The 11,001-nt window shown below is 52.2% G+C and overlaps 2 non-coding genes and 1 pseudogene across 2 annotated transcripts; all 3 read left to right on the top strand.

Annotated features, from left to right (window-relative positions):
- Positions 1 to 201: 201 nt before the first annotated feature.
- On the top strand, positions 202 to 2,016 carry LOC149195229 (18S ribosomal RNA). The gene has a single exon (XR_016255405.1). It is a non-coding gene; the product is annotated as an 18S ribosomal RNA (ribosomal RNA).
- A 2,657-nt stretch (positions 2,017 to 4,673) lies between these two features.
- Positions 4,674 to 4,827, top strand: LOC149195228 (5.8S ribosomal RNA). The gene has a single exon (XR_016255285.1). It is a non-coding gene; the product is annotated as a 5.8S ribosomal RNA (ribosomal RNA).
- Positions 4,828 to 5,097: 270 nt separating this feature from the next.
- On the top strand, positions 5,098 to 6,961 carry LOC149195227 (25S ribosomal RNA; annotated as a pseudogene).
- The last annotated feature ends 4,040 nt before the right edge of the window (positions 6,962 to 11,001 follow it).

The raw sequence follows: 11,001 nt of genomic DNA, 5'->3' as shown, positions 1-11,001 counted from the left end.
CCCTAGTGCATTTTGGCTTGGCAGGTCTGCCCATTTGTTCGCCATGTCCTTGGCATGTTGCCTGTGCTTCCTTCTTGGGATGCAAGAGGTGCAAGGCATAAAAGTTTTACATGATATTTTGACATCTCTTTGACTTGATGGGTGTTCAGGTTGGCTCTCGGTAAGAGAGCACCTGGAATGCCCTTTGAAGTGGGAGGGTGCTACCTGGTTGATCCTGCCAGTAGTCATATGCTTGTCTCAAAGATTAAGCCGTGCATGTCTAAGTATGAACTAATTCACATTGTGAAACTGCGGATGGCTCATTAAATCAGTTATAGTTTTTTTGATGGTACCATACTACTCGGATAACTGTAGTAATTCTAGAGCTAATACATGCACCAAGTCCTGACTCTTTGGAAGGGATGCATTTTTTAGATAAAAGGCCGGCACGGGCTTGCCCGCTTCTCCAGTGAATCATGATAACTCGACGGATCGCATAGCCCTTGTGCTGGCGTTGCTTCATTCAAATTTCTGCCCTATCAACTTTCGATGGTATGATAGAGGCCTACCGTGGTGGTGACTGGTGACGGAGAATTAGAGTTCAATTTCGGAGAGGGAGCATGAGAAACGGCTACCACATCCAAGGAAGGCAGCAGGCACGCAAATTACCCAATCCTGACATGAGGAGGTAGTGACAATAAATAAAAATACTGGGCTCATCGAGTCTGGTAATTGGAATGAGTACAATCTAAATCCCTTAACGAGGATCCATTGGAGGGCAAGTCTGGTGCCAGCAACCGCAATAATTCCAGCTCCAATAGCGTATATTTAAGTTGTTGCAGTTAAAAAGCTCGTAGTTGGATCTTGGGTCGTAAGAGTCGGTTCGCCTACTCAGTGTGCACTTGCCCTTCCATTCCTTTTGGTAGCGCCATCCTCCTGGCCTTAATTGGTTGGTTCGTGGTTCCGGTGCTGTTACTTTGAAAAAATTAGAGTGCTCAAAGCAAGCTTATGCTCTGAATACATTAGCATGGAATAACGTGATAGGAGTCTGGTCCTATTGTGTTGGCCTTCAGGACCGGAGTAATGATTAATAGGGACTGTCTGGGGCATTCGTATTTCATGTCAGAGGTGAAATTCTTGGATTTATGAAAGATGGACCACTGCGAAAGCATTTGCCAAGGATGTTTTCATTAATCAAGAATGAAAGTTGGGGGCTCGAAGACGATCAGATACTGTCCTAGTCTCAACCATAAACGATGCCGACCAGGGATCGACGGATGTTGCTCTAAGGACTCCGCCAACACCTTCTGAGAAATCAGAGTGTTTGGGTTCCGGGGGGAGTATGGTTGTAGGGCTGAAACTTAAAGGAATTGACAGAAGGGCACCACCAGGAGTGGAGCATGCGGCTTAATTTGACTCAACACGGGGAAACTTACCAGGTCTAGACATAGTAAGGATTGACAGATTGAGAGCTCTTTCTTGATTCTATGGGTGGTGGTGCATGGTCGTTCTTAGTTGGTGGAGTGATTTGTCTAGTTAATTCTGATAATGAACAAGACCTAAGCCTGCTAACTAGCTACGCGGAGGTTCCCCTTCGCGGCTAGCTTCTTAGAGGGACTATGGCCATTTAGGCCATGGAAGTTTGAGGCAATAACAGGTCTGTGATGCCCTTAGATGTTCTGGGCCACACGCACGCTACACTGATGCAACCAACGAGTTTTTATTCCTGGTTCGAGAGGATCAGGAAATCTTCTCAAATTGCATCATGATGGGGATAGACCATTGCAATTATTGGTCTTCAACGAGGAATTCCTAGTAAGCACGTGTCATCAACTCGTGTTGACTACGTCCCTGCCCTTTGTACACACTGCCCGTCGCTCCTACCGATTGAATGATCCGGTGAAGTGTTTGGATTGCGTCGATGATGGTGGTTCGCCGCCGTCGACATCGTGAGAAGTTCATTGAACCTTATCATTTTTTATAGGAAGGAGAAGTCGTAACAAAGTTACCGTAGGTGAACCTACGGTAGGATCATTGATAGCAGGGGTTTTCTTTTTTGGTTCGGGTTGGTTGGGTTTCGATTGCAATGTGGGACTTTGTGGTGCGTCTCTAGGGGAGCGGGTTTGGTGTTTGGCGAGAACATTGTTGGTTACTTGTCTCGAGGTAACGCTTGTTTTTTTGTGTGTGCTTGCAAGCCATGCTTGTGCTTGTCCCACCCATCCTTTGTTTTTCTTCCCCCCAATGTGTTTCTGCAGGGGGTCCAGAAGCTTGTTTCTTGGGAGCCCTTCCGACGATCTGTTCGGCTGGGCATGGTTGCTGCAGAGTTGAGGTGCTCGGTAAATACGATGGATAAATTCGGACTCATTCGTAGCGGCGGTGCTCGGTATTTTGTTCGTTGGAAGGCGTGGGCCAAGGGTGCGGGCTTCCTTAGTTGGTTCTCTCGAAAAGGCGGCGGCAGTTGATGTGTTGCTTGGGTGATCTTTTTCGCTGGTGGTTGGGTCGAGGGAGTGGTTGCACGCGCGCCTGGTAGCTCAAACCTTCCGTGAGGGGAGATTGTCAGGGTGCGGTTAGTATGGGATGGATGAAGAGCGGTTCAACCCATTGGGTTGGCCACCCTAGTCCCTCCTGACCATTCCTCGACATGCCCTCGTGGAAGGGTTGGGTGTCGAGGTAATGAAAAACCCATCCCTCGTCTGAGCTCCATCGAGATCACAATTTTCCCTGCCGACCGACATGAGGGTGGCAATCTTATCTCGTGCCTCTACTGTCGAGGGAATTTCTCGTCCTCTCGTGACCCACTCCCCTTCTAAGGGAAAAAGAAGTAGCGGGTTGTGTCTTTGTTCCTCCCTTTGGATTGTGGGTTTTTTGTGGGACTTGCGTCATTTCTTTGTTTCGTGGTGTGCACTTTGCGAATGTCCCTCTCTCTAGTGGCCTTGCACCATCGATGTATTTGTGGCCCGCGGCTTTCTCCAGCATTGAGTGTCAGCCCGTGACAACTCCTCTTTGGAGTTTGATTCTTTGACCCCCGTTGACTCTCTCGCTGGAAAGGTTTTTGGGTGTTTTGTACACGGAGGGGTGCAATGGTGGGGTGGGTTTGTGTTATTGGCAGCAGTCTATTTGTCATTTGAAGCCTTGTGCCACTGAGTTGGGGGGTTGTTTTCCTCTCAGTGACGTGCTCCAGACACTGGTCTCATCGTGGCCCTTGTCTTTTCTATTGGTCAATTTTAGGTTGTGATTTATTTTCTTGGTTGTTTGCTATGTTGTAAAGCTGGAAAGGGTGTTGTGCTGAATGCATGTGGGAGGGTGTGAAGAGGTGGGACACTTTTTTGATTGGGTGCCTTGTTTGATTTCTTTTTGGTTAGCAGACATCTAATCAGGGTGTTGTTGAGCTTCTCTCTTTTCTCGGGATCTTTGTTTCTTTGGTGTTGTTTTCTTCCCTTCTTCCTTTTGCCCCTAGCTTTACAGAGGATAGGTGGGATTGTTGTGGATTGGTGTTCGGGAAGGACGAAAAGCAGTGCGAGTTCCCAGGGTGGCCACCCTAGTCCTTCTCGATCGCCGTCCCCTGCAGTTCCCCACTTTTTTTCCGAAGGCGCGGGGTTTGGGAAGCTTGTTCTCTATTTGAGCCTCCCCTGGTGAGCCGGTAGCCACGTTTGATATCTCTTGCTTTCCTGTTGTTTTCTTCCCTTCTTGCTTTTGGCCCCTTGGCTTTACAGAGAAAAGGTGGGATTGTTGTGGATTGGTGTTCAGGAAGGACGAAAAGCAGTGTGAGTTCCGAGGGTGGCCACCCTAGTCCTTCTCGATTGTCGTCCCCGATAGTTCCCCCCCTTTTTTGAAGGCACGGGGGTGGGGAAGCTTGTTCTTTGTTTGAGCCTCCCCCTGTGAGCCGGTAGACGTGTTTTATATCTCTCCTTCTTTCATGTTGTTTTCTTCCCTTCTTCCTTTCGGCCCCTAGCTTTGCGGGGAAAAGGTGGGATTGTTGTGGATTGGTGTTCGGGAAGGACGAAAAGCAGTGCGAGTTCCTAGGGTGGCCACCCTAGTCCTTCTCGATCACCGTCCCCTGCAGTTCCCCCCTTTTTGTGAATGCATAAGGTTGGGGAAGCTTGTTCTCTGTTTGAAGCCTTCCCTTGTGAGACAGCAGCCCACAGTTGATATATCCCTTTCTCTATTGTTGTTTTCTGCCCTTCTTCCTCGTGGCCCCTAGCGTTATGGATAAAAGGTGGGATTGTTGTGGATTGGTGTTCCGGAAGGACAAAACGCAGTGCGAGCTCCCGGGGTGGCCACCCTAGTCCTTCTTGATCGTCGTCCCCTTCAATTCCCCCCTTTTGCTGAAGGCACAGGGCTTGGGAGGCTTGTTCTTTCTTTTCTACCCTTTTCTTCCTTTCGGTCCCTAGCTTTACAGAGAAAAGGGAGAATTGTGGTGGGCTGGTGTTAGGGAAGGGCTAAAGTAGTGTGAGCTCCCAGGGTGGCCACCCTAGTCCTTCTCGATCGCTGTTCCATGCATTCCCCCCTTTTTGCGAGGGCATGGGGCTGGGGGAGATTGTCCTCTGTTTGAGCTTCCCCCTGTAAGGGGGTTAGACACCTTTGTTTCTCTTTCTCTCATGCTTTTTTCCTCCTTTTGCCCCTTGGCCTTACATTTGTTGTGGGGGGTGCCCCTATTCAATTTTGTGGCCGATTTTTCAGTAATATGTGGAAATGACTCTTGGCAACGGATATCTCGGCTCTTGTTATGATGAAGAACATAGTGAAATGTGATACTTAGGGTGAATTGCAGAATCCCGTGAATCATCGAGTTTTTGAACGCAATTTGTGCCCGAGGCCTCGGTCGAGGGCACGTCTGTCTGGGCATCGCATCCCATTCAAACATGCTCATTGCAATATGCTATGGACCAGCGGAGCTGGTCGTCTGTGCCCCATGCGGTGCGGTCGGCTGAAATACCTCAAGCGATGTTTCGTGATGTGCATCGCCGCGTGGTGATCTTGTCCACTTGGATGGGCAGTCGGCGTTAGCTGATGTGGGCATTCTGTGGCATCGCTCGAACTTGATTTGCTCTCTCTTGTCCTCCCATGGGGTAGGGTGGATTTAGCTCCAACTTTGTAACCTCAGCTCAGGCGAGAACACCCACTGAGTTTAAGCATATAATTAAGTGGAGGAAAAGAAACTTACAAGGATTACCCTAGTAGCGGCAAGCGAACTGGGAAGAGCCCAGCATGAAAATCGGGCGGTGGAGCTGCCTAAATTGTAGTCTGTAGAAGCGTCATCAATGGCGAACCTGGGCCAAGTCCCTTGGAAGGGGGCACCTGAGAGGGTGACAGCCCCGTCGGCCCGGGACCCTACCACATCACGAGGCGTTGTCGGCGAGTCGGGTTGTTTGGGAATGCAACCCTAATTGGGTGGTAAATTCCATCCAAGGCTAAATATGGGCAAGAGACCGATAGTGAACAAGTAATGCGAGGGAAAGATGAAAAGGACTTTGAAAAGAGAGTTAAAGAGTGCTTGAAATTGCCGAGAGGGAAGCGGATGGAGGCTGTCGATGCATCTCGGTCGGATGTGGAACGGCCCAGGCTAGTCCGCCACTCGACTTGAGGTGCAAACCAACACGGGCTGCTACATCGTCACAAGCACGGGTGGATTACTGCATGTCAGTTTGCCGCTGCGGTGGTCGAGGAATGAAGTGTGCGTCCTTGTGGTGGGCTGTGTGCACCTGCGCGCTCATGGTGTTGGTTGGCGGGCTTTCCATTCAACTCGTCTTGAAACACGGACCAAGGAGTCTAACATGTGTGCGAGTCAGCGGGTTTTAAAACCTGCGAGGCGCAAGGAAGCTGATGGGCGAGATCCCCTCTCTGGGGGGTGCATCGTCGACTGACCTTGAGCTTATACGAAGGGTTCGAGCGCGAGCACACCTGTTGGGACCCGAAAGATGCTGAACTATGCCTGAGTAGGGCGAAGCCAGAGGAAACCCTGGTGGAGGCTCGCAGCGATACTGACGTGCAAATTGTTCGTCTGACTTGGGTATAGGGGCGAAAGACTAATCGAACCATCTAGTAGCTGGTTTCCTCCGAAGTTTCCCTCAGGATAGCTGGAGCTCACGCACGAGTTTTATCGGGTAAAGCAAATGATTAGAGGCATCGGGGGCATAACGCCCTTGACCTATTCTCAAACTTTAAATAGGTAAGAGGGTGCGGCTGCTCCATTGAGCTGCACCATGGAATCGAGAGCTCCAAGTGGGCCATTTTTGGTAAGCAGAACTGGCAATGCCAGATGAACCGAAAGTCGAGTTACGGTGCCAAATTGTGCGCTAACCTAGATCCCACAAAGGGTGTTGGTTGATTAAGACAGCAGGATGGTGGTCATGGAAGTCGAAATCCGCTAAGGAGTGTGTAACAACTCACCTGCTGAATCAACTAGCCCCGAAAATGGATGGCACTGAAGTGCGCAACCTATACTCGACCGTCAGAGCAATTTCCTAGCTCCGATGAGTAGGAGGACGCGGGGGTCGTTGAGAAACCTTGGGCGTGAGCTTGGGTGGATTGGCATCTGGTGCAGATCTTGGTGGTAGTAGCAAATATTCAAATGAGAACTTTGAAGACTGAAGTGGGGAAAGGTTCCATGTGAACAACACTTGGACATGGGTTAGTCGATCCTAAGAGATGGGGAAGCCTTGTATCAAGGGTGCACTCTGCACGAGCATCGAAAGGGAATCGAGTTAATATTCCTGAACCGGGACATGGCGGCAGGCGACAACGTTAGGAAATCCGGAGACGTCGTCGGGGGCCCCGGGAAGAGTTATCTTTTCTTTTTAACAGCTTGCCCACACTGGAATCGGTTCACCCAAAGATAGGGTCCAGCAGCTAGAAGAGCACCACACATCTTACGGTGTCCGGTGCCCCTTGGCGACCCTTGAAAATCTAGAGGACCGAGTACCATTCATGCCCGGTCGTATTCATAACCGCATCAGGTTTCCAAGGTGAACAACCTCTAGTCAATAGAACAATGTAGGTAAGGGAAGTCGGCAAAACGGATCCGTAACTTCGGGAAAAGGATTGGCTCTGAGGGCTAGGCCTAGGGGTTTGTGCCCTCAACTCGTGGGCTGTCGGCAGTTTGCCCGAGCTGCTCTCGCGACGAGGGCGGGCAATCGCGTGCCGATTGGGATACGGGCGTAGAATGCCCCCTGCCGGGGGCTTTTCCCTAGGTGTTGATCTCGCGCCTCTGCCTCTATCCTCCAGACGACACATTGCTTGGGGGCGGGAAATTTAGGGTTTCCACGCCACGAAGGAAAAGGCGCCGAAGCCCGGGAAAACTGGGGTTTCCATGTCGTGCGTCGGCGCAAAAAATTTGGGGTTTCCACCCGGTGCCCAAATTTGGGGTTTCCATGCGGCGCCCAAAATTTGGGGTTTCCATGCGGCGCCCAAAATTTGGGGTTTCCAACCGGCGCCCAAATTTGGGGTTTCCATGCGGCGCCCAAAATTTGGGGTTTCCATGCGGTGCCCAAAATTTGGGGTTTCCACCCGGTGCCCAAAATTTGGGGTTTCCATGCGGCGCCAAAAATTTGGGGTTTCCACCCGGCGCCCAAATTTGGGGTTTCCACCCGGCGCCCAAATTTGGGGTTTCCATGCGACGCCCAAAATTTGGGGTTTCCACCTGGCGCCCAAAATTTGGGGTTTCCATGCGGCGCCCAAAATTTGGGGTTTCCATGCGGCGCCCAAATTTGGGGTTTCTATGCGGCACCCAAAATTTGGGGTTTCCATGCGGCGCCCAAAATTTGGGGTTTTCACCCGGCGCCCAAATTTGGGGTTTCCATGCGGCGCCCAAAATTTGGGGTTTCCACCCGGCACCCAAAATTTGGGGATTCCATGCGGCGCCCAAAATTAGGGGTTTCCACCCGGCGCCCAAATTTGGGGTTTCCATGCCACACCCAAAATTTGGGGTTTCCATGCGGCGCCCAAAATTTGGGGTTTCCATGCGGCGCCCAAATTTGGGGTTTCTATGCGGCGCCCAAAATTTGGGGTTTCCATGCGGCGCCCAAATTTGGGGTTTCCATGCGGCGCCCAAAATTTGGGGTTTCCATGCGGCGCCCAAAATTTGGGGTTTCCACCCAGCGCCCAAATTTGGGGTTTCCATGCGGCGCCCAAAATTTGGGGTTTCCATGTGGTGCCCAAAATTTGGGGTTTCCACCGGTGCCCAAAATTTGGGGTTTCCATGCGGCGCCCAAAATTTGGGGTTTCCACCATGCGACCAAAATTTGGGGTTTCCATGCGGCGCCCAAAATTTGGGGTTTCCACCCGGCACCCAAATTTGGGGTTTCCATGCGGCGCCCAAAATTTGGGGTTTCCACTTGGCGCCCAAAATTTGGGGTTTCCATGTCTCGCCCAAAATTTGGGGTTTCCACCCGGCGCCCAAAATTTGGGGTTTCCATGCGGCGCCCAAAATTTGGGGTTTCCATGCGGCGCCAAAAATTTGGGGTTTCCACCCGGCGCCCAAATTTGGGGTTTTCATGCGGCGCCCAAAATTTGGGGTTTCCATGCGGCACCCAAAATTTGGGGTTTCCACCTGGCGCCCAAAATTTGGGGTTTCCATGCGGCGCCAAAATTTGGGGTTTCCACGCGGCGCCCAAATTTGGGGTTTCCATGCAACGCCCAAAATTTGGGGTTTCCACCCGGCGCCCAAAATTTGGGGTTTCCATGCGACGCCCAAAATTTGGGGTTTCCATGCGGCGCCCAAATTTGGGGTTTCCATGCGGCGCCCAAAATTTGGGGTTTCCATGCGGCGCCCAAAATTTGGGGTTTCCACCCGGCGCCCAAATTTGGGGTTTCCATGCGGCGCCCAAAATTTGGGGTTTCCATGCGGCGCCCAAAATTTGGGGTTTCCACCCGGCACACAAAATTTGGGGTTTCCATGCGGCGCCCAAATTTGGGGTTTCCACCCGGCGCCCAAAATTTGGGGTTTCCACCCGACGCCCAAAATTTGGGGTTTCCAACCGGTGCCCAAATTTGGGGTTTCCATGCGGCGCCCAAAACTTGGGGTTTCCACCCGGCGCCCAAATTTGGGGTTTCTACCCGGCGCCCAAAATTTGGGGTTTCCATGCGGCGCCCAAAATTTGGGGTTTCCATGCGGCGCCCAAATTTGGGGTTTCTATCCGGCGCCCAAAATTTGGGGTTTCCATGCGGCGACCAAAATTTGGGGTTTCCACCCGGCGCCCAAATTTGGGGTTTCCATGCGGCGCCCAAAATTTGGGGTTTCCTTGAGGTGCCCAAAATTTGGGGTTTCCACTCGGCGCCCAAAATTTGGGGTTTCCATGCGGCGTCCAAAATTTGGGGTTTCCACCCGACGCCCAAATTTGGGGTTTCCATGCGACGCCCAAAATTTGGGGTTTCCACCCGGCGCCCAAAATTTGGGGTTTCCATGCGGCGCCCAAAATTTGGGGTTTCCATGCGGCGCCCAAAATTTGGGGTTTCCATGCGGCGCCCAAAATTTGGGGTTTCCACCGGCGCCAAATTTGGGGTTTCCATGCGGCGCCCAAAATTTGGGGTTTCCATGCGGCGCCCAAAATTTGGGGTTTCCACCCCGCGCCCAAAATTTGGGGTTTCCATGCGGCGCCAAAATTTGGGGTTTCCCCCCGCGCCCAAAATTTGGGGTTTCCATGCGGCGCCCAAATTTGGGGTTTCCACCCGGCGCCCAAAATTTGGGGTTTCCATGCGGCGCCCAAAATTTGGGGTTTCCATGCGGCGCCCAAAATTTGGGGTTTCCACCCGGCGCCCAAAATTTGGGGTTTCCATGCGGCGCCCAAATTTGGGGTTTCCACCCGGCGCCCAAAATTGGGGTTTCCACCCGCGCCCAAAATTTGGGGTTTCCAACCGGCGCCCAAATTTGGGGTTTCCATGCGGCGCCCAAAATTTGGGGTTTCCACCCGGCGCCCAAATTTGGGGTTTCTACCGGCGCCCAAAATTTGGGGTTTCCATGCGGCGCCCAAATTTGGGGTTTCCATGCGGCGCCCAAATTTGGGGTTTCTATCGGCGCCCAAAATTTGGGGTTTCCATGCGGCGACCAAAATTTGGGGTTTCCACCCGGCGCCCAAATTTGGGGTTTCCATGCGGCGCCCAAAATTTGGGGTTAACTTGAGGTGCCCAAAATTTGGGGTTTCCACCCGGCGCCCAAAATTTGGGGTTTCCATGCGGCGCCAAAATTTGGGGTTTCCACCCGGCACCCAAATTTGGGGTTTCCATGCGACGCCCCAAAATTTGGGGTTTCCACCGGCGACCAAAATTTGGGGTTTCCATGCGGCGCCCAAAATTTGGGGTTTCCATGCGGCTCCAAATTTGGGGTTTCCATGCGGCGCCCAAAATTTGGGGTTTCCATGCGGCGCCCAAAATTTGGGGTTTCCACTTGGCGCCCAAAATTTGGGGTTTCCATGGTCGCCCAAAATTTGGGGTTTCCACCGGCGCCCAAAATTTGGGGTTTTCATGCGGCGCCCAAAATTTGGGGTTTCCACCCGGCGCCCAAATTTGGGGTTTCCATGCGGCGCCAAAATTTGGGGTTTCCACCCGGCGCCCAAAATTTGGGGTTTCCATGCGACGCCCAAAATTTGGGGTTTCCATGCGGCGCCCAAAATTTGGGGTTTCCACCGGCGCCCCAAATTTGGGGTTTCCATGCGGCGCCAAAATTTGGGGTTTCCACCCGGCGCCAAAATTTGGGGTTTCCATGCGGCGCCCAAATTTGGGGTTTCCACCGGCGCCCAAATTTGGGGTTTCCACCCGGCGCCCAAAATTTGGGGTTTCCACCCGGCGCCCAAAATTTGGGGTTTCCATGCGGCGCCCAAAATTTGGGGTTTCCACCCGGCGCCCAAATTTGGGGTTTCCATGCGGCGCCCAAAATTTGGGGTTTCCACCCGGCGCCCAAAATTGGGGTTTCCATGCGGCGCCCAAATTTGGGGTTTCCACCCGGCGCCCAAATTTGGGGTTTCCACCGGCGCCCAAAATTTGGGGTTTCCATGCGGCGCCCAAAATTTGGGGTTTCCATGCGGCGCC

This window comes from Pinus tabuliformis, chromosome 2_2 (genome assembly GCF_031772625.1).
Source record: "Pinus tabuliformis cultivar Carrire ecotype Pingquan chromosome 2_2, CPIR1, whole genome shotgun sequence".
NCBI lineage: Eukaryota > Viridiplantae > Streptophyta > Pinopsida > Pinales > Pinaceae > Pinus > Pinus tabuliformis.
This window is presented reverse-complemented; position numbering and strand designations above follow the sequence as displayed.